General features: G+C 37.3%; 1 protein-coding gene across 10 annotated transcripts in view; it reads left to right on the top strand.

The window, feature by feature from the left end:
- rbfox3a (RNA binding fox-1 homolog 3a) overlaps positions 1-23,675 on the top strand; it is a 450,519-nt gene that overhangs the window by 138,037 nt on the left and 288,807 nt on the right. The window contains exon 3 of one of the 10 annotated variants that reach the window (XM_058792715.1): positions 15,228-15,367. The exons of the other annotated variants lie outside the window; for them this stretch is intronic. The gene's annotated coding sequence lies outside the window, so the exon portion shown is untranslated. The remainder of the gene's footprint in view (positions 1-15,227; positions 15,368-23,675) is intronic. 10 annotated transcript variants of the gene reach the window in all.

Raw genomic sequence — 23,675 nt, 5'->3', positions numbered from 1 at the left:
ACCACCCCTTTAAGGCAAATTTAATTGGTTAAAAAAATTTTGTCTTAAATAAAATAACATAAATTAATACAGGATATACAAATTCCAATTTTGCATGTTTTTCCCCAAATTAACAAAATGGTAATAATAATGAAAAAACATATTCATTTTTACATTTACTTTTTTAAAAACATTTATTTTATTTATTTATACATAATTTCTATTGACATAATTTTATTTTGGACAACATTCTTCAGTGTGGTGGAAACAGGGTTATTATCATTACTAAAACTAAATCCATAAAAAATTGAATTTTTTAAAATTGAAATTAATGTTAACTCCAATAAATTAACTATAAAATAATAAACTAATAAATAAAAATTATTGATAACTATACAGAAATACACACAACAAAATAAAACAATAAAATTCTAAATCTATAACTAAAATTAAAGTGAAAACAAAAAAATATATAAAAATATAATCTAATTCAAAATATTAACAAACTATTATATATATATATTATAAACTATTATAATTAAATAATAATAATTTGTTTTTTAATTATAAAAATTATTTTCATTACCTATCATTCCATTTGAAAAAAATGTTTCCTCACGACGCATTTATTTCAGGTCTTAATTTTGGTCTAGGATGGAAGTAAATGGCCTCATTAGCATTACATTTGTGATCTGCTGCCTATCTAAAACAGCTGTAGCAAATCTAGCTCAAGAGGGAAATGTATATAAATAATTACAATTAATTATGATTAATTACAATTATTTATATTGGCTCACAGTGATAACTGTAGCAGAATTAAATTGCCATCAACTGATCTGTTCGTCCAGCGAACATTAGAAAGGATATTTCCTTGGCCACAGAAAATACTTTCCTATTAATGCGTTAGAGCATGTAGCGAGGGTCAAAATCGTAAAGAGACATTAATTTGCAAGGCAGAACCAGAAACTCATGTAATTTGTGCACACAAGTTTTATTAACTAAACGCTAACACACATAACTAATCTAAACAAACAAACGAATAAACATGCACTCACGCGTACATACAAAGGGGAGCCAAAGTGGATGAATGAAGCCATTAGAGAAACCAGAGAATGCAGTTATAGACAGAGTCAGTTAACCGCCTGAGTAAAACCATCAGCGCCGTTTATAACGGGGTCTATAACTTATACTAAACCTCTGTTTCGTTTAGTTAAATGTACGATACTTGCATTGCCTTTGTTTGTTGAACGAGTATCCGGATGCAGTCTCGGATGAAAGCTCTGATGGTTTGAAGGTTTGGTGGTGTTGGAGTTCTTCAAGTTCTTCCGGGTTTGAAGGGTGACGAACTCCGAAAGATTATCCAAAAGTTATTCTGGCTCGGTGGTAATTGGGAGTTTCTTCCCAGGTAGAAAGGGAAAAAGAGCTAAGAAAGAGATCTGCTGAGATCCGAGGATCCTTGTTTGAATGGAAAGTCAAGGTTGCAAGGCCTGGCACAAAAACTTAAGGGTCCAGAAGAGTTCTAGCTCACATCCTCATCTTCTCAGTATCTGAAAAGAACCATAGACTGACTGGCGTCACTGATGTGAGAGCTTTATCTGATATAGAGGTCACTCCTCTGGGGAGTCAAAGAGCCAATGGTGACTTGAACTTTTGGAGGGAAAGTTTATGACTCTTTGTCTCCAAGCGTGGTAATTTGCATATGAACTGGATTGGAAGTTGATATACAAACTATTAAAGATTCTTAGAACACTAATATGTTGCATAGGTATCAGCATATAATATACACTCCCAATTAGATCATCCGAAGACGAATTGATAGAGATCAAACATGGTGTAAGTGAGGTAATATTAACTAGTGATCGATCATAAGCATGCATAAAACAGGATACAATACACAAGAACAGTAATAATATACACAATGACCTGAAGGATATGTGTGTTCATTCAAAGAAAGGTTTTCCTATGAATTAATTAGAGAAGAGTCCATTTTCCTAAGGGGAAATGAAGTGAGTGTTTCTCTGCCCGCATTCCTTTGGGCAATAAAACTAGTGTTATCAGGTTGGTTGCCATGGAACCGGGGGCCTGGAGTCATCCACAGACATACCGGCACCCAGTATGTGTATTGGGTGAGGGGTCTGTGATTATTTGTTAATCTAATAACTAATTTGATTTGTTTAATCAAATGAAAAATTGTGTCTGATTGGTCCAAATGCTACACAGCTCTGATAGGGAGCCTGAGATCTGATCGATGTTTTTTATGAATGCCACCTCAGTTATAAATAATGCTAGGTAGCAGATATTTTTCACTCCACAAAGTTTGATGCCAGAAGTTAGGGGCATCATAGGAGGCATTTCCTGCCAGGAACACCGAGACTCTATCACAATGTGAGCACTTTTCTTCGTGTGCCTGGAGGGTGCCTGTGGAGACTCTGGATCGCCGTGTTCTGCTGTAGTTCACACTGGGTGATTACATTTCAAATTTGGATTCAGTTCTCGTCTCTGAAGTTTTATGGACCTTTTACACAAGATTTAGTGTGTCTTACTTGGCTCTGGTAACGGCACGTAGAGACTGCGGCAACTCTTTGCTCACATATTAATCAGTTTTGGAGCATAACGAATGTACTGTATTCTCCTTAAAATCCTAAAAGAAAATTTGACATTTTAGAAAAATAAAATGTTGATCTTTGATGAATTTATTGCACGATGTGGCAATTAATTAATTGAATCGATCCTTATTAATTATATGAATATTAACTGACAAGGCGTGTTAAAATGTTTTTATTTTTTATTTTTATATATATATATATATATATATATATATATTTATTTTGTGCTTTTGTTATTGTTTTATTATTTGTTGTTTTTCAATATTTAATTTTGTTAAATATTTAATTTTCTGTTTAGCTTTTATTTTTATTTCAGTTTTAGTAGTTTTCATTCTTCATTTTAAGCATATTTCAGTTAGCTTCCGAGGCAAAATTTTCATTTTCATTTAAAGTTTAAGTTTTTCATCTAATATTTATAGTTAATTCCAGTTGCTGAAAATGATTTTTTAATAGTTTTAGTTTTAGTCAACATTTACAAAACTGATTGATAGCTCTAAAAATAGTAGGCTACTATGAAAGTATACTTAACCCAGTGGAGCTTTTTCACATCACAGGTGAACCGAACCTTAACCAATCTTGACGTAAAGAGTTATGACAAGAGTGTCGATCCCAACTGTAGGAGTGGCTCTCTGGCCACAAGGTTAAAACAATTCCCACCCAATCATACAAACAACACAATGGAATAGCTGTCACACGGGAAGACAACAGAGGTGATGGGAGCGGACAGGGCTGCGTTTTACGTTCAGGTGGAGTGTTCCCGCTAATCCGATTTGACGTTCACATTTGCCGCTTGAGTGGAGCAGCTAGCCAGGCTTCGAAAAGAGCGGCAGGCCTCCTTCAACAGGTTTCAGAAGGTGTAGGGTTATGGAAGATTGGCCACAGTAGATGGGGGTGGTTGACCCAGCCATATTTCACTATTAGACTGTGACTGGAGTCACATTTGACCACTTGCCCCCCCTCCACCTCATTCCCGCTCGCTGCCGCTACACTGTGCTATTTCCATATTGCCTCTGCTAAAAGCTATTTTGTCAACATTAGTCATTGTCAAAGTGTATTTCTTCTGTGCCGCAAGAGCGATTCTCCCGTTTTGATCATCAGATGTTTATTTGCTGTTTGTTTGTACCTGGGGGAATCGTACATTTCAGATTGAGCACAAGCTAAAATCGCGTTGTAAAGCTGTGTTTCATAGGGTGCACTTAGCTAAAAGAAGCTATTTGCATATGGTTTCTTCCAGTCAGTGGCCCTGTCACCATGTGAGGATCTCATTATAGTCGTGCCCCCTCCAGTGGCTCACAACCCTTCATGATCTCTAAATTTTTCTCTGTCAATCTGCTTTTTCTTCTCTATATAGTGTATGTTGCACAGGGACTAATTAGCAGAGACACAGACCTCTGTGATCTTTCCCCTGCAGTACGGGGTGTCGCTAACTGTGAAATAAAACATGCTGCATAAAAACTACACAGATTTTTCCATATTTAGCTAAATAATAATTGAAAATATTTATATTGTAGTAATTATAAAAATGAATTAATGCATATACTGTATAATTTTGTAATATATTACTATGTTGCTAATATTAATATTTCAAACCACCATATCTATCTATCTATCTATCTATCTATCTATCTATCTATCTATCTATCTATCTATCTATCTATCTATCTATCTATCTATCTATCTATCTATCTATCTATCTATCTATCTATCTATCTATCAATCAGCATTGCGGTTACCTGTAAGCATGAGTTCAGTTCATTGGTTCAACTCCATGAACCACAGGTTGAGAATAATTAATTCTAGAATAAATAAATAATAAAATAAAATTTAAATATAATTTTATTGATTCCTATACACATTCAGTTTAGTAATTAGATTTTATTAATGAACTATGAGTTATGAATAATACGATAATATAACTTGAATATGATGATATAAGTATGAGTTATAAATTAGTTTTTCTTGAACATTTAACATAAAAATAGTGTAATTAACACACACACACACACACATATATATATATATATATATATATACATACATACATATATACATAGATATAATGTTTAATTGTTCATATATAAACATGAACTAGTAATTAGATTTTATTATTACATATGAGTTATAATGAGTTATACATATGAGATATGAGAATTTTTTTAAACAAAAATAGTTTAATTAATTAGGGTTAAGTAATTAGTTTAAGATAAATCTATCACTAAATGCTAATTATTCTCAACCTGTGGTTCATGGAGTTGAACCAATGAACTGAATTCATGCTTACAGGTAACAGCAATGTGAGTTGTCAGATTTACTCACTAATTTGAGGCACACAAAGCATAATATTCAGTGAGCGGTTTAGCAGAGACAGTTCAGCTTGCAGTGAGAGGCTTAACTGCGATTCAGAACCGAGGCTGTGCAGATTCCTGTGACCTGTTGCACTGGACAGGAGCAAAATGTTTGTATGAGGAGCAAATTTGTGCATGTAATCATTTACTGCTGGCTGAGAACACTGTCAGAAATGATACAAATATGCATTTTGTTTATTAACAAATATTAATATTCTGCTCTACATTTAACAATCTTAATACATTTAATATTTTCATTAACATTTAAATGTCAAATGTAAGCTTTTGATCTACATTTGAAGTGCACATATAATTTAACATTTGCTGTATAAATATTTATTTTACCCTAAATTCATAAAAAAAATTGAGCATTGCACAACCTTTTTAGTGGATATTTAAGCTTAATTTGTGCGATTCTACATTAGCAGCCAATGTACTGCAGTTAACAGGAGTGACTTTTCCTTGTGTAGGTTACGTTTTACCCAGAAGGCCTTGATCTTGCAGTCTAGATTCATCATTTAGATAATTGAAATTGCAATGTTACAAAATAAATAAATAAAGTCATCAAGATGGATCATGACTTCTAGGCCTCTGCGGAAATTAAATTGGTCAAGGTAACCTAATTGCAGACTCATCCAAAAAGAAGTTCACCCTCAGGCTGCTGCGTGACAGAATGCATTCAGGATCCAGGTAGATCCTGGAAATGGACACCCTGGAGCTGAATATGGAGAAAGATAAAAACGGAGAATCCGGCTGGATTGGTATGAAGTGTAGAGTATGTGCTAGTTAATGTAGAAGGGAAAATTGTCCCTAATTAGCATGGAGCTGGGAAAAGGTTAGCGTCATGTATCACTGCGCAGGGCAGTGAGACGTACTTTTAATTGGAGATAGGAAAGCTCTGACCAGAACAGTAGGGCTGTGCATTTACCTCAAATTCTGATAATATCATGTAATTGGAGAGAAATCTGTCATGGAAAACTCTTGCTCATGTTCTCGAAGGCATACACTTTAAAGGAAGATTAATTAAGTTACGGCTTCATTCTCTAATTGTGTATACTGAGATAATGAGTTGAAAGTTGAAGCAATTATTCCCTTCTCGTTCTCTTTTTTTATTTTCTGGCGCTGGATATTTTTGTATCTGTGAGTATGTTTGAGGTTAGATGGAAAGAGCGAAGTTACATCTCACTGACTTGAAAGTAAATGGAATTGTGTTAAATTAATGAACCAGTAATGATTCCGATACCTTTCCCTCCCTATCAAACACTCGATAGAAAAGCGTTGATAGGAAGATCAGCCTCGTAACCCTCTTCATTACAGTTTTAGCTTGCCGCACAGCGGGGTTTGTGGAACTTGAACTGATGCTAAATCATGAGTTGGTTAATTGTACACTCTGACAGGGGACTAATAAATATTGATATGAATTATTCAGACCATATGTATATCTTTGATTGCTCATTATGGGCAGTGAATGTACTACGCAATGTTAAATCGAGCTGCTACAAATGACAAAGAGCAGAGACCATAAATAGACTTGAAACCTGCTAATGGAAGTCATCATTATGAATTTATGCTTTGAAAAAACATAAATCATTATAGATTGTTTCAAATTGGCACCAGCTCAGGCATGAATAACCGTGTTCATGCAGAGCTAAACTGAAAGGCTACAGTAATAAATGAGGAAAAGAGAGACTGGGGTAAAGGTCTGGTGTTTGATAGGCTATGATGTACAGTAATGAAAAACGGTATTTAAGAGATGAACTAAGCCATCGAATCTGGATATATGCCCACTTACAGTATCTCTCTTTTCTCTGTTATTTGATTATCATTTGACGAGTAACTGCTGCCACGATCAATAAAAAGAAATATGTCTATGCTACGACTCAAAAGTTTGGGGTCAGCAACACTTATTTTTTGAAAGAATCTTTTATTCAGCAAGGATGCATTACCAAAAGTGACAGTAAAGGCTCTTACATTGCTACAAAATATTCCATTTCAAATCAATTCTGTTCCTTTGAACTTTCTATTCATCAGAGGCCTGAAAAATGGTTTCCTCTAAAAATATTAAGCTGTTTTCAACATTGATAATTATAAGAATTATTTCTTAAGCACCAAATCAACATATTAGATGATTTCTGAAGGATCATGTGATCTGCTATTTCTGAAATGCAGCAGCTTAGTTAATAAGATGCAGGTTTTTGTGCTGAATTATTAAATTACGTGGCACAACTGTTTAGTGAATTCATCCCTTGATGTTCTGATGTGTGTGCGTACAGTACGTGTTAGTCAGGATTAATATTTGATCAAAACCAACTGTTTTTCAGCAGGATTTTTGTGTCATAAAGCGTCCAGGAAGTGAGTCATGAGTCTGAATGAATTATGCAACGAATGGAGTTTGTACTACATACTAATTATTACATTATTTGGTTGTAGTTGAACAGTATGGCTATACATACATAAATATTTTTATTTAATTTTTTTCATTTGAGCATGTTTATTCCCACAATGCGCTTAGTAAAACAATGCATTGTAAAAAAAAAAAAAAAAAATTGTCTCACTGCACTGTTAAGGTACAGTTTTGCAAAGTCATATTACTGGGCAAGTCATCTATGAAATTTTCCTATGTAGCCAAATTGCATTGCCAGCGTAAGAGTCCCGATTCTCCTTTTGACATGTCTGCTAGTAACCTACCAGTAAGCTGTTCCCCATTGCTATTCATTTGGAGTTGGAGTTCTGGCTCCAGCTTGTTATCCTGCTTTTGCACTCTTCAATTGCAGTGCAGATCCATTCATTGAATACCAATGGGCATAATTCTTTTTACCTGAGTTTCAACTGGCAACGCAATTGGAAGAGGTTGATTCCAACAATCACATGGCTGTTTGCACTCAGCAGGATGACAGTGGGCAAGCTTGATGAAATTAAAAAAGTCAAGGTAGGCTCTACCATGTTGAATTTGTGGTGCTGAGCTGAAAATGGGCCAAGCGCTGGAAAAGAAAGAGGAGAGGGAAAAAAGCAGAGCATGAACTAAATCAAGCCCCTTAATTGGCTTGTTAAGACATGAAAGAGTCGACTGAGTGGGGTGGCCTTGAAGGAAAAGTATAAAAGGGTTGGAACAAGAGAGCAACAGACGGGAAGGAGGATAATGGAAGAGTGGGGAGGGAGAGAATAAAAAGCTGAAGTTAAGTTGACCGACAACTTTGTTTAATTTGGCCGTTTTTAGGGAGTGATTGGGAAGCCAGAGCTGTTTGCAGGGGAATGAGATTGTGGCATGCGCCGGGGCAGTCTGATGAAGCCATTACGGGCCTCCCTCTCTCGCACTCAATCATTGTGACACATCAATAGGTGCGTTAGATGGTCATTCCTCAAAAGCCAACCGACCCACCTCGCCTACAGTACTAATCGTTCCAATCATTCAGTGAGAAGCCTGGAACCTCTAGCCTCTGTAGCGGTGACCCCTTTCCCAACATTGCCTAAATCCAGCCAACCTTTTTTTTTTTTTTTTTAGAAAAGCCAGTGTAATTCTTTATCAACTTTCTTCAACTAGTTGGAAATAAAATCCACAGTGTGGAATGGAGCAGTAGATGGATACCTGGACCTTTGTGGTGGATTTTTACTACAAAACTAGCTGTTTGGTTGGTTGATGTGGTGAAGAACATCATGAAGCAATCTCTACTAAGGAGAGCAAGGCTTTCTAGGCAGAAAAGACTGTGATGTCTCATTTGATTTCTGAATTTTACCATTTGCCTGGGTTTATTTAGATGAATAGGCTTTTCCAGTCCAGAAATAAAAGATTTTAAAAATGAGAGGCATTTCTGCTGAATTCAAGGCAATACTCTTTACTGTGTTTAGACTCTGCTCTTGTCAGTGCCGTATCACAATGCGCTTCCTTTCAGCAGCACAGCAATCAGATTACACTGTGGTTCCCCCGCTAATATTCCTGCTTTGGCTCTGTCATTTTTCTTTGTCTCTGGCAAGGCATACACTCTGGCAAACAACACTACCATGTGTTTTTTGGGGTTTTTGTAAAACAACTGGTTACTGATGGATTAATTATCCTTGTGTTTAGGGATGCACAGTATATTGGTCCTATAACATACCAATTTCTATTTATTTATTTATTTTTTTAATGTGTCAGACCATATTATATATTTGAAATCTCAAAATAAATATATATTTTATACTATACATTATAATGTTTAGATGCCTAAATTCACTTGTCGGATATGAAGATATTAATTTCCGCATGTATTTTTTGTTATTATTTAAACAAAGTAGTATTAATATTAGTAATTTTTTTTTTTTTTTTAATGAATTAACCAATATTGGTTATTTATTTGTGCTTGCTTATTTAAATTATTTTTGCATTTAGATCACTTTTTCTGTCATCTAACACTCGCTTATAGTTTATCTTTAAGAACATTAATAATTGAACAAAAGTGTTAGATGTAATCTTTATCAAATCTCAAAATAAGTATCTATTTTTCATACTTTACATTTATAATGTGATGCCTAAATTCACTTTGCAGCATTTAAAGCTGTTGATTTAAAAAAAAATCTAGAATTTTAATATTAGCAATTTGTCTGTTATTGGTTGATTGTAGTGTTTTTTGTTTGTTTGTTTGTTTTGTTTTTTAAATCTTCTTCAGCCAATTTAGCAATTTTGGATATTTAATTGTGCATGGTAATTTCCATTATTTTTACATTTAGACAAAGATAAAAATTTAAAGTTATTTGTTTATTAATACTATATATGTGAATGTAAGCAACCTTCCAAATGAATATATATTTTTAATACTGTACGTTATAATGTTGTGATGTCTAAATTCACTTAAAATGATTTGAGTTTTTATTGTTTTATTTTTATAAACGTCCATTTGTTGTTGGAGAATAATGATCAGTTTTGTTGATATTGTCCATAAATATAAGTGCTTGTGTTATGAGTCAGCAGGGTTCAAAGTTCACAGGTGAATCTGAGTACAAGCCACTCAGAGGTGACACAGTCTTTCTTTCAGTCAGGCTCTATAGCTGGTGAGGGTGCGTCAGTGTGCCCGGCTTTGAAGCACTCCACATAACCGGATTCTTTAGCTACACCTCAGCAGGGGGGGAGAAAGGATGAGAATCCAGGGAAGAGACGTGCGTGGTACAGTTGCTTTTGTAGGGCTGCCTCCAGCCACCCACTGCAGTAATCAAACTAAGCCAACCTGACCCACTTTGCTGCTGCTATCCAAGCCTCGATTCCTCTTGCTCTCATCCATGTTTCCTTTGCTACCTACCCTTTTTTCATGACTCCCTGCCAGGCTGCCCACTCTCCACCTTGTCCACTGTTCTGTATCCACACACAAATGCTCAAACGCTCCTCAGTGTAAATGCCGAAATCTCCGGCTCTACGCATCGTCGCTGCTCCATAGGCAAGTCGAGTAGGAGGTGCTAACAGAAGGAGAATGCAACATCAACCCTGCACGCCTGACAGGTCTCTCTCCCACAGAGGAAGGATGAATTAGATGGAGGGTGCTACAATAGCCAAGCTGATTCGCACATGGCCCTCTGGGTTTTACTCCCACTGGCCTCTGCTTTCCTGCCTCTGAGCCCCATGCTGCTCAACTCCCACCGCAGCCACCGGGGTGAGGATCATTACCTCTGACAAGAGCTTCTCCATGAGTAATCACCAGTGTGGGAAACCCAACAAACACCCATTTCAATCTTGCCTCTGCTCAGTCAAGAATCCTCTGCATTGCATGCATGCCATCTCTGCTTCCTGCCTGTACTGTTAAAGAAAATGTTCACCTGAAAAATGAAAATTCTGTCATTATGTACTCGCCTTTGTCATTTTAGAACCGTCTGCTATTTTGTGGAACGGACAAGGAGAATTTTTGAAGAATCTGCTCTCCATAAAACGAACATCATATTGTAGTATGAATCATATTGTAGTATTGTAGCATAATGTGTTGCTTTTTTCAACATAGTTGGTGGGTTGCCTGAATGAGTTGTCTAATGGAACAGTTCACCAAAATTTTTACTCACCCTCATGTCGTTCCAAACATTTATGACATTTTTTCTATGGACCACAAAATTTTATTTTATTTAATTTTTTGATGTTTTTGTTTGGTTTTGCTTTGTTTCTTGTCTTTTTTCATCTTGTTTTTGTTTGGTTTTGAACCTCATTAACCTCCATTGCAATTTAAGACATTATTTTTGCGTTTTGTTTTGTTTTTTTGTTTTGTTTTGGCTGATAAAAATATTTTACAATCACCAATGCAACATGTAAACAACATTTTATTTTATTTTTGATGTTTTTGTTTGGTTTCGGTTTGTTTCTTGTCTGTTTTTGTTTTGTTTTGGACCTCATTAACCTCCATTGTAAGGACAAGTTCAGACATTTTTCAGCATATCTTGTGTTTGTGTTTCATGCAGGTTTGGAATGACATGGAAGTCTTCAAGGAGCTCATGAATAATTAGGCTGATTTCAGGGTCTACTGACCCCAGTGGGACTAATATCTTAGGTGGTGTTTGCATAAAATCTGCTCTTCCATTTAAAACTAGCTGGACAGAGTCCAACACAGGGATCTCAAGATACTGTATGTTTCTAGTTTTTGTAAAGATATGTTCCATAGTGACCACATCCATCAAGCACCATATAATAACACCATTTAAGTACACTGAAAGTAGTTCATATGACTTATATGACTAATCCAAGTCTTATGAAGCCAATGCGACAGTTTTATGAGGAACAGACTGAAATTTAACATCATTTTCCTACACGACAGCTCTCAGAAGTCATTCTCCATTCCACGTTTGAAATGGCATGATATGTATTATTATTACGACACGTGAGAACCGATGGTGTTCGTCAGTAATGACGTGTCATTTGTAAATCTGATTTTAGACTTGGATGAGATTTCAGAATCATGTGTCATAATGCTGGCACACCTTTCATTTGACCTAATGATATAATACACAGCTGTGAGGCGTACTGAGGCCCGCACCAGCTATTCTGCTATGAAAATTTGACATGACCCCTCATTAATGCATTAGCGATAATGCTCACAGTCAGCTTCTCCGACTGCCTTTCTCTTCCGCTCTGCTTAGAAGCAGCTCAGTGATGATATTGGAATATCAAAACCTTTGCTCTAACATAAAATTATGCTATTACCCATAGGAAAACAGCGAGAACCGAGTCGGCAAAAAAAAAAAAAAAAAAAACACTAGCAGTTAAAGTGATTTTCTCTGAGATTCAATAAGTTGTAAATCAGTGAGCACCCTTCCTGCGATTACAGCATTATTTACTCGGAGAGGCCAAGTCTCCTTTGCTGTCCTGTGCCTCTTAAACAATGAAACAGGAGAACCGCCTGGACTTTATGAACATAAAACAAGTTAGCCGACACAGTCGTTTCGCATTCCCACTATTGCAGCTGTCAGGGAAAGCAAATCAAAACTGTGAATGGCTTTTTGTTGTTTTGTGTTTTCTCTCTCTCTCTCTCTCTCAGTGTGACTTCAAGCACAGGGATCATTTGTTCTTTCTCTCTGTCATCGCTGCCAACTGCTCTTTTCTAAATAATGCACTTTCCACTATAATGGCCACAGTAATACCCAGCCACAGAAATATTATCCTCTGTAATTTTTTTCCTCATTTTTCAATGAAACGGCGTTGTTGTTTTTTTCTTTCTCCTTCACAATCTCACAGACAACGCATTTAGCTTAATGAGCGTGGCTGATAAAAATATCGACTCTCGCAAAATCGCCAATGCAACATGTTAAAAAATCGTTCTAATTACTATGTGACCTGACATGAAATATTTCTAGACCAGATGAGATCAAAACAACTCCCTGCTGGGCTTCTCGCTCGGCTTAAGCTGTTCTGTTTCTTTCATCCATTTTCAACTTCTTTTCTTTGTGTTCTTCTCTTTTCTCGCCATATTTATTTATTTACAAAATGCTCATGTGGCTACGTGAAATCATGCCAGTACTCTTCAGAGTATACATCCTTGCTTGTTAAAAAAAATAATTCACCCAGAAATTAACAGTATATATATTATCAAAACTTTCTGGTGAACTCTATGAACTGTCATTGTAAGGAAAAATCTGTGTAACAAACAACATCAAAAATCTCTACGATTTCTCTGGAAAAATAATAGCATACAGGTTTTGGAACAACATGAGTGTGAGATGACAAAAAATGTCATTTTTGGCTGCAGAATTCCTTTAAGCCAACGACTACATGCCGTAAGACAGAATTAGCACAGGTCCACAACGCCAACACCTTTGGATGCAGGAACTAACCTTATCCCACCTGCTCTGTAAATACAGATTTACAAGTCTAAATACCCACCAAGGTCTTTCTTCATAGTTGCATCATTAAATTCATGAACCTCCTTAAAAAATATTTGAGGCATTTCTGTCAAATGCCAAATTAAAGAATTATTACTGAGACAGATACTTCCAGTAGGCAGTGGGAAGCTGTAGCCTTGTGCCAGAAACAGAATTCAGTCCTTTAGATGCTGCTTGTTTGAATCCCCCACGCTCTGGAGGAAGGCCAAGCAGAAGGATCTGCCTGGCATGAGCGAGGTGCTATTAATCGCCTGTTCAATATGAACTCACGATCTCATGCTGAGATGTTTGAATAAGGGAGACCTTGTCATGGATTAGCATACTAACTGACATATGGGCCATATCTGCGATGTAAACATTAGCGGTATACTGTTACAGTCCACCGTGAGCTAATTGCGGTTTCGATGAGGTTTCTTGTGAAACGTTCCCTCTCTGCTACGAGATCTTTCATTTTCTTCTTCTCATCGTACTTTGAGATGGGTTTGTAAATATTGTCACGTGAATCCGACAGAATAACGAAATGCCACTAAACGGCCATCTGTATGCGGGCGTACTTTGCCAAATTCGCTAATTTCACCAAGACTGGATAGATTAGTGAGACTTAGCTATGTGGGTGGACTTCAAATGGCATTGATGAAAACAATGGCTCATGTTTTCAGGCTTTTTAACTTGGGCTCCGTGTTTCTACATGCCACCTGACATGTTCTTTACTGCTCTCCCATCTGTGTCGTCACTCACACATGCACACGTCCTCGCTTCTTCATCCCCCAGCTTCTGCCACCAAATAAAAAGCTTGTCCCAGAGGTTGTCAGAGCATGAGAACTTATAGCCACCCACGTTCGGCTCGGTCCACAACCTGCACTCTCATTCCTGCTGTTTCACATGCTTTATCACTTTTTCATCCTCCTCCCCAGCTTTCACCCTCAGACACTAAATCAGGTGATATGAGATTGTTGTCATCCTGGAATTACCAGACAACAGTCCGGCGCTATACCATCCTGTGATATGACACATGCAAAGACGGGAAAGGTTATGCGATTAAACCACAATTTTCTCTGTGCCCATCACAAGCACCAAATGAACAATAAACTATTTTTTTCTTGCTTATTTGTAAAAAATAAATCACTTAAAGATTTTTAATAACCTATAAAAAAGTCCATAAAGTCCAGATTTATATGTGATACTATGCTATTATATACATATATGTGTGTATGTATGTATTTTACCATTCAAAAGTGATGGTGAAAATTACAGAAGGTTTATATTTCAAATAAATGCTGTTCTTTTGAACTTTCTATTAATAATAATAAAAAAAAAAAATCCTGAAGTTTGCAACACAATATAAGAAACACAACTTTTTTCATCATTGACAATAAAGAAATATTTCTTGAGCACCAGTTCAGCATATTAGAATGATTTCTGAAAGATTACTGGAGTAAAATGCAAGACATTACATTATAAATTATATTAAAATGCAGTTATTTTATAATTGTAATAATATTTTTACAATATTGCTGTTTTTTTTTTGTTGTTTTTAAAAAAAATAAATATGGCCTTGGAGAGCATAAAAAAACTTACCTAAAATATAATTTTGAATGAGATTGTGTATGATTTTATTTAGATATGTATACAAACACACATTTTCTGGACTTCATTGTGTTATATTATATATTTGAACATTTAATTTTATTGCAGTGTCCGTATGAATGTTGTATGTTGACGTACCTATCTTTAAAAGCAGCACTTTTCTAGTTTGTTGTTATTAAGCCCTACTCGCTATTGAGCGATGGTTGTACCAAGACAAAAAAAAATATTTGGAAAACCCTGAGATATAAATATTGAAGATTGTCCACATATAGTCATTTAAAAGTGCAAATGAAGGAGAAGGGAGCAAAAATCCAATTGAACTGCGAGTCGTGACTCTTCCCAGTTTGGAAGATGAATGAGCTGTGTTATTGTTGCATTATTTGGACAGGGTGATGAAGGAGGCTGTGACCTGCAGAGGGGAAAGTAAAATATAAGTGACTGATTCCTGCTTCGAGAGAGAGAAAGAGCAAGAGACAAGAAGAGAGAGAGAGAGAGAGAGAGAGAGAGAGAGAGAGAGCCTGTTTGCTGGTGAGTTACATTGGAGCGCTGTGCCCTGCATCTCATCCGTTCTGTCTTATGTCTGAGACATAATCCCGTTTTCAGCACAAAATCATTTAGCTCTTTGGCACCACGTATGTCATTAACCTGCCTGGGGTCGGGCTGCCTCTCCATTCTAATTCACTCTTCTGTTCCATCACCTGAGCTTCAGCAGTGCTGTTATATATCAGCCAGACAGAGCCCAATCATCTAGCCGCCTGCTGTCTCTCTGATTATTGTTGACCAGCAAAACACTTGACCTGCAAACGGCAGCACTATGAGAGTAATCTACCTTGACATCTTTGTATCTAATGGCGTAGCAGGATCGATGGCCCGCGCACACACCCTGTGGGCACGGGAGGCTGATTCCCCTTCTAAAGCGCATGGCCAGCGCTGGCTGTCTGAGCCGCTCCGACACACGGACACATAACTCATTTAATTAGTCATAGTCAGGGACTCCTCTGGACTCCAGGGATTCAGAGTGTCCACTGCTCAGGTGCTGGCAGGAGACGATACAGAACAGAATGTTTGGAGGCAGTTTGACACCTGGCAGTGGGAAAAAAAATGTCCGGCAAATGCTAAAAATGGGTTCGCACAAAATGCAGTCATCTATTTTATAAATTTGTTAATAAACTCAGTGATGGTTGTTTTGTATAAAGCCAGGTTTGATAATCTCACACTGCTAGAATTTAGGTTTTTTGCAGGAAATTTATCTCACCAAATATTTTTAATTCTCACTCAACCTCATGCTGGAGATGTTTTGGTCTTTTTTCCTCCTCCTCTTATTATTATTATTATTATTATTATTTAAAATAATTATTAAAATCATTCATTCCTCTGAAGGCACTATTGTTTCTTCATGCAGATTAACATTGAACTATTTTTCTCCTTTAAAATCCTATTTTCTCATGTTATTATTTTTACTATAGTTATTATCATTATAAATGCTATTTTTGTATCAAAAATGGATCAAATGAATAATAAATTAAATACATTTAATAAATTAATAAAAACAAATATTGCATGTGTTTTATTGATTTATTTATTTTAGTTTTTTTCTTCTAAAGCTATTATTATTATTATAATTATGTACAATTTATATACTATTTTTATTTTTGTATCAATGATATATCAAATGAAAATATATTTAAAAAAATAATAATTATTAATACTTCCATGTGAAATTTTTGTATTTGTTTGTTTGTCATGGTCTTTGTTTGCCATTATCTTGTCACTGCTTATTAAAGTTTCAAATTGTAATTTCTAATTCAATTATTCCTTAGAGTCGTATTTTCAATGAAGCAATTAATCCAGTTGATTTGTTTGCTCAGACCTATCCATTTCTCATTTCAGCGATTTCAGCAACAACCAGTACATTCTTCAAAATATCTCATTTCATGTTCTACACAACAAAGAAAGTCATGTGTTACGAACGTAAATTAAACGATGACACAATTTTCATTTTTTGCTAAAATGTTTCTGTAAGAAGTTGCCATAAAATGAAGCAATTGATGGGTTTCAGAAAGGTGCTCAAATAAGCAGAGGAGCGTTTCATCAAGATGCAGACAGCAGGGCCACGGTTTGGAAAAAAAAAAGTTCAATGTATTGATGCGAGGCACAGAAGAGGCTTCCCAGGAAAAGTGGTGCGTCAGCTGCAGGTTTGATGTCCAGGCTCTTGCCCAAGGGGAGGCAGGTTGGCACCCAGAGATATTGACATGGGGACAGATCATTAGCCCTCTCTATCCACCCTGCCTCAGTTCCACGTCTCTGTTAAAGGTGCCAGTGTGTGCTGTTAAGGTGCCAGAAGTTTCGCCTGTTAGGCATAACGGGTAGGAAGACCATGATTCCTGATTGTTCCGCCCATTAATCTGCCATTGTGAGCATGACAAGAAGTGCAATTATTTCCTAATATGACACTGCGTTTAATGGCATGGTGGAGTTCAGAATTTCTTATGTGTTGCTGTTTCTCTGTAGGCACATGAAATATGATTACACGTTAGCGAAAATGAGATATTGCATAGAAATACAGGAGTTTATTGATTTAGAGTAGGCAGCCTCGCCGCAAGATGGGAAAAAAAAAAATATCTCGATTGAGCAGCGATTTTGGTGGTGTAATGATAATTGCAGCTTGAGGTGGAGATAAAGTTTCTCAGACAGGCCAAGTGAAACCGTCATACCTGGATTTCTCCCAAGAACAAGAATTATGTGCTAATGATAACTTGAAGAATGTACTTCAGTATTGTGTTAGATGGTGGATACTTTTGCAAAGCAGAATCACTCGGCCTTGCAATGAGCTGTTAGTGCAGCAGTATTTCTGTAGAGAAATTTTTCTTCAGCTACGGGCGCTTTTATGTCCCAAGGCTTGATTTTTGTTAACCTTTTTTTTTTTTTTTTTTATTTGTTATATGTGGGTCACATGAAGATCTTTCTGCAAACTTGATTTGCTTTTGCTACTTTTTAAAATTGTTTTATTTTATCCTTGTCTCAGACCCAGACATTTCAGTCCCTGAAAATGAAACTTAAAAATAGTTATTGCATTCTAAAACTCTAAAATAAAATAAACAAGTATTGAAATGAATTATTTTATTTTATTCATATATAAAATTCCACCACAGAATGTTGTCAAATGATGTACACAATTTGACATGTGATGAAAATGACATTTTTTTTGGTTGAGAAAAATGGCAAAAATGAGTCCTCTCCACTTTTGGACACTGTTAGTGGACCTATTAAATAGTTGCGGGGGGAAACACCCAAAAAATCTATTGGAAAAATTTAGATGAAGTGAATAGTAGTTCAAGTATTTGCATCTACATATATTTTCTGAATTGAAGAGCAGCATCGTATGGCAGAGCGTTTGAGCAGCAGGTGCCTTGTCCTTCAGCTCAACCTTTGGAATCTGCTCTTCATTCTGTGACTTTTCTCCATTGGCTCATTAGAGTGAGCCATAGTCCTCTAGCACCGGGAATGGGACATCTGTCACTTTACATTTAAACAGAAGATCCTCACCGCACACTCACCTAAGAGACAAACAATCCATCCTTATTTACCCAACACAATTGCAATTGGATTGGATTTTGGCTATGGAGGTGAGCGCTTTTCAATTTGAATCAAAACCTTAAATAGTGTTTTTATTCTCTTCCACTGCAGCTTTGGAAGTCATGAATAGAGCTCAGGCTGGCTAAACACGAGTGACCTTGCGCTTATATTGAAATACCGGGTGATACAAGGAATTTAGTTAAATTAATTGTCCTCTGTGAGGTCACAATGAGTTTGAAAGAGCAGTAAGCAAATGTTCTGGATTTGATCTTTTGCTGTATCCTCACCAGCTTTTACAAGCCCTGCAGTGTTTTCTGAATATAAATGCGATTTTGGATAACTCCAGTGACCCGAGTGTATGGGATCTTGTGCTGTAGGCATGATGCATAACCGTCCGCATCATCTTTCATGAACACATATCCATCTCGCCGCTTTAGCATGTCAAACCATCGGGGGGGTAGAGTAGACACATGGACAAAACCATAAATTGACATGCTTCGCTATCGACGTGTTTTCCCCAAATGTCAGTTTGGTGTGGTGTGGAGGTCAGCGTGTATCCTCTTAAAATGCAAAGCTTGCTGTTAAATAAAGATGAATGGCGTAAGGTGGCACGTAGCCTTGCGGATTGATCCAACTTTCTGACCCCATGTGTGTAGGCCAGCCCAGAGGGTTCGAACCCCCCAACACCTTCCTCTAATCCTGCCTGGCACTGCCTGATAAGTGCATACTATTTCCTATGGTCCAATGTGAATGCTTGCATATTCTTTGCTTTTCTCTCTCTGTTCAGCTGTTGTTTTGAAAGGTAAAACCGGAGGGGTGGATTGTCCTAATGCTAGAGTGAGCCAAATGGAACAAAAGCGAATACATTTCCAATAAGAAGGAAAGTAAATACTAATTTGTATAAGAGTTCCATTGCATATTGGCTTTTTGGGACTTTTCTTTTTTAAACTTCTGAGTAGTAAGGCAACACAAAAGCCATTTGTTAATCTTGTCAGGGTGATATTTTAACAAATCAGGTTTGGCATAGTAGGAATTGGCTTTTTTAACCACTCCTAGAGCTTGATAATGCAGAGCTGGCAAGCTGATTGATAATGATTTGGTTGATAGTGCTTAGACAATGTGTTATATAAAATTTTTTTTAAAAATCCTGAGAAACTTGACTACATTTTCACAGGTTTAACGCATTTTAAGTGCTTTGATTTGGAACTCATGAAATTGTTTATATATATAAATATACATATACAAATATACATATATATACTTTTTTTTCATCTAATGTTGAAATGTGGCTTGGACTTGTTCTTGACTTGCTTTCACATTTTTACAGTTCTAGTCAGTATAAACAGCCATTGTGTATTCAAACTTTCTGATACAATACATACTGATACAAAATATACAGATGTTTCAGGCCTATAAGAAAAGAGTTGTGTCTTCATGGCCATAAGCCCTTCTAGCTCTCCTCTGTGGATAAAGAGAAGAGCTGAACAGCATGTGTCAATTTAACATTGCCTTATGTTTATACCACTGATTCTTCTCTCGCTGCCTCTCCTTTGCTAGCAGCACATGATCTTTTGCCTCAAATGGGAAAAAAATGATTCTCAACTACAGCACTGCAGTTCGATATATCCCTCTGTAGCAATACATCACTTTGACAACGGTATGTTGAACTTCATGTGAATGTATCTTCAGTATGATTCTCTTTTATATGTTTTCTGCCTGACGTATAAAGTCTAGCATGAGCCTTTGGCGCAAACAGAACACGACCGTATGTCTGAGATATTGAAAGATGTTTCATATTAAAAATTAAATATGCATGATGGTTAAGCAAAATTGGCGCTCACGATTATTCACAATAATAATAATAATAATAATAATACGTTTCATTTCAGTGGTGTTGTGTTTTCTTATTTCGTGTGATGATTCCCAGGAAAGACAGGTCTGATATTTTGTGGCGTAACAAGATTCACTGCTAAATCGAGGCTGGAAAGAGTCAAAGTTCACGTCTTGAGTACCACAGGCTACGCCAGTGACTCTGTATCTACGAGCATAGAGAGTCATGTTTCTTGCTCCGAGGTTGCCATGGAAACTATACTGGCAAAACAGCACCAAATGAGTAATGTCCCCATATGCTTTTTGTGCTATTGAAGGAAAAAAATATATTTTAATTGCCCAGAATTAAGGAGAGGAGGGAGAAAATGTGCTAGTTCTGCTCTCCGTAAGCTCATTATTTATTTATTTCGATTTTTTTATTTTTTTTTTCTCAATAAAGCCTTGCGTGATGAAAGACCATCTGTCATGTCTTAGCTGTCTTTTCCTTTGCAGTTTGCTTGACTTTTTAATTCCGATTTCCCTCACTCATCGAGCGCCTGGACGGGCGATAATGAGACTGTCTTAATTAATAAGAACGCACCCACCTAGCTTGTCTCAGAGCAATGGGAAAGACGGCCCCCTCTATTAGGCGGGACGTACACGGTGCCCCTGACCAAATTACAGTCATTTCATTTGCTCTCCTCCTCATCACTTATGTAAAGATTCTCGCCCCGGGTGGAGGTGTTGGGACAGTGTGGGGGCGTCAGAATAGCTGCCGAGGGATAAAACAAGAAAACAACACTGACAAGCAAATAAAACCAGACAAAGGGCTTTGACAAAAGCTTATGTATGTATGTTTGGTAAAGGAGGTGGTTCTATTTTGGATGGCGTGTGTGTGTGTGTGTTTACTTTGCTTGTGGGAGAGATTTATAATGCAGTTTAACCGGGCACTGCACGCACAAAGGCGCTTTCTCTCATTTTTGCTTTCACACCCACGTGCGCACAAACACACACGCAACGGTAGGGGAAGCCGGTGGGAGCGGCAGCTCTGTTTCACGGGGGGTGGATGGGTGGGACTGCGGCCAGAGCGAGTGATTCTAAGGCAGCTGATGAATGGTGCCACTGATGGGTCATTTGTCCCGGTGATAGAGTTAGCCACTGCCCTTTGGGAGGAAGAATAAAATAAAGAAAGCTGGAGAGGAGCGTGACGGATCGGCCAACGGTAACAGAATAAGTGGCTGCCTCACACATGGCTACCGGATCCGACCTTCCTCTAATTGGACATTCTCGGGGAGCAAGAGGGCAGAGAGTGTGTCTCACATAACACAGAGACAGGCTGGACATGGTGACAGAGAAAAAGGCGTTGGGTTTACACAGGGAGGGATGCACATCAAAGATTGCACATCAAAGAATACAAAGGGATTAGACTTTCTGAACTGTGCTGTTTTGGCCTCAAAAAAAGTGTAGTGAAGTAATGAAGCATTATATTATAGGGGATGTCAATTTGTAACGTGTTAATTTAGTGCATATATGTAATTATATATACAGTGAGTACGGAAAGTATTCAGACCCCCTTAAATTGTTCACTCTTTGTTATATTGCAGCCATTTGCTAAAATCATTTAAGTTAATTTTTTTTCCTCATTAATGTACACACAGCACCCCATATTGACAGAAAAACACAGAATTGTTGACATTTTTGCAGATTTATTAAAAAAGAAAAACTGAAATATCACATGGTCCTAAGTATTCAGACCCTTTGCTGTGACACTCATATATTTAACTCAGGTGCTGTCCATTTCTTCTGATCATCCTTGAGATGGTTCTACACCTTCATTTGAGTCCAGCTGTGTTTGATTATCCTGTATACTGATAGCCACACACCTGTCTATATAAGACCTTACAGCTCACAGTGCATGTCAGAGCAAATGAGAATCATGAAGTCAAAGGAACTGCCTGAAGAGCTCAGAGACAGAATTGTGGCAAGGCACAGATCTGGCCAAGGTTACAAAAAAAATTCTGCTGCACTTAAGGTTCCTAAGAGCACAGTGGCCTCCATAATCCTGAAATGGAAGACGTTTGGGACGACCAGAACCCTTCCTAGAGCTGGCCGTCCGGCCAAACTGAGCTATCGGGGGAGAAGAGCCTTGGTGAGAGAGGTAAAGAAGAACCCAAAGATCACTGTGGCTGAGCTCCAGAGATGCAGTCGGGAGATGGGAGAAAGTTGTAGAAAGTCAACCATCACTGCAGCCCTCCACCAGTCGGGGCTTTATGACAGAGTGGCCCGACGGAAGCCTCTCCTCAGTGCAAGACACATGAAAGCCCGCATGGAGTTTGCTAAGAAAAACACCTGATTAAGATTCTCTGGTCTGATGAGACCAAGTTAGAACTTTTTGGCCTTAATTCTAAGCGGTATGTGTGGAGAAAACCAGGCACTGCTCATCACCTGTCCAGTACAGTCCCAACAGTGAAGCATGGTGGTGGCAGCATCATGCTGTGGGGGTGTTTTTCAGCTGCAGGGACAGGATGACTGGTTGCAATCGAGGGAAAGATGAATGCGGCCAAGTATAGGGATATCCTGGACGAAAACCTTCTCCAGAGTGCTCAGGACCTCAGACTGGGTTGAAGGTTTACCTTCCAACAAGACAATGACCCTAAGCACACAGCTAAAATAACGAAGGAGTGGCTTCACAACAACTCCGTGACTGTACTTGAATGGCCCAGCCAGAGCCCCGACTTAAACCCAATTCAGCATCTCTGGAGAGACCTAAAAATGGCTGTCCACCAACGTTTACCATCCAACCTGACAGAACTGGAGAGGATCTGCAAGGAGGAATGGCAGAGGATCCCCAAATCCAGGTGTGAAAAACTTGTTGCATCTTTCCCAAAAAGACTCATGGCTGTATTAGATCAAAAGGGTGCTTCTACTAAATACTGAGCAAAGGGTCTGAATACTTAGGACCATGTGATATTTAAGTTTTTCTTTTTTAATAAATCTGCAAAAATGTCAACAATTCTGTGTTTTTCTGTCAATATGGGGTGCTGTGTGTACATTAATGAGGAAAAAAATGAACTTAACTAATGATTTTAGCAAATGGCTGCAATATAACAAAGAGTGAACAATTTAAGGGGGTCTGAATACTTTCCGTACCCACTGTATATATGACCCTGGACCACAAAACCAGTCATAAGTAAAGATCACGTTTGCATCAAGATATTTTGTAAATTTCCTACCGTATATATAGTAAAACTTAATTTTTGATTAGTAATATGCATTACTAAGAGCTTCATTTGGACCACTTTAAAGGCAATTTTCTCAATATTTAGATTTTTTTGCAACCTCAGATTACAGATTTTCAAATAGTTGTATCTTAGCCAATTACTGTCCTATCCTAACAACAAAAAAGGAGATATTTTAAAGAATGTTTCTAACCAAACAGTTGCTGGTAGCC

Source organism: Onychostoma macrolepis, chromosome 12 (assembly GCF_012432095.1).
Source record: "Onychostoma macrolepis isolate SWU-2019 chromosome 12, ASM1243209v1, whole genome shotgun sequence".
NCBI lineage: Eukaryota > Metazoa > Chordata > Actinopteri > Cypriniformes > Cyprinidae > Onychostoma > Onychostoma macrolepis.
This window is presented reverse-complemented; position numbering and strand designations above follow the sequence as displayed.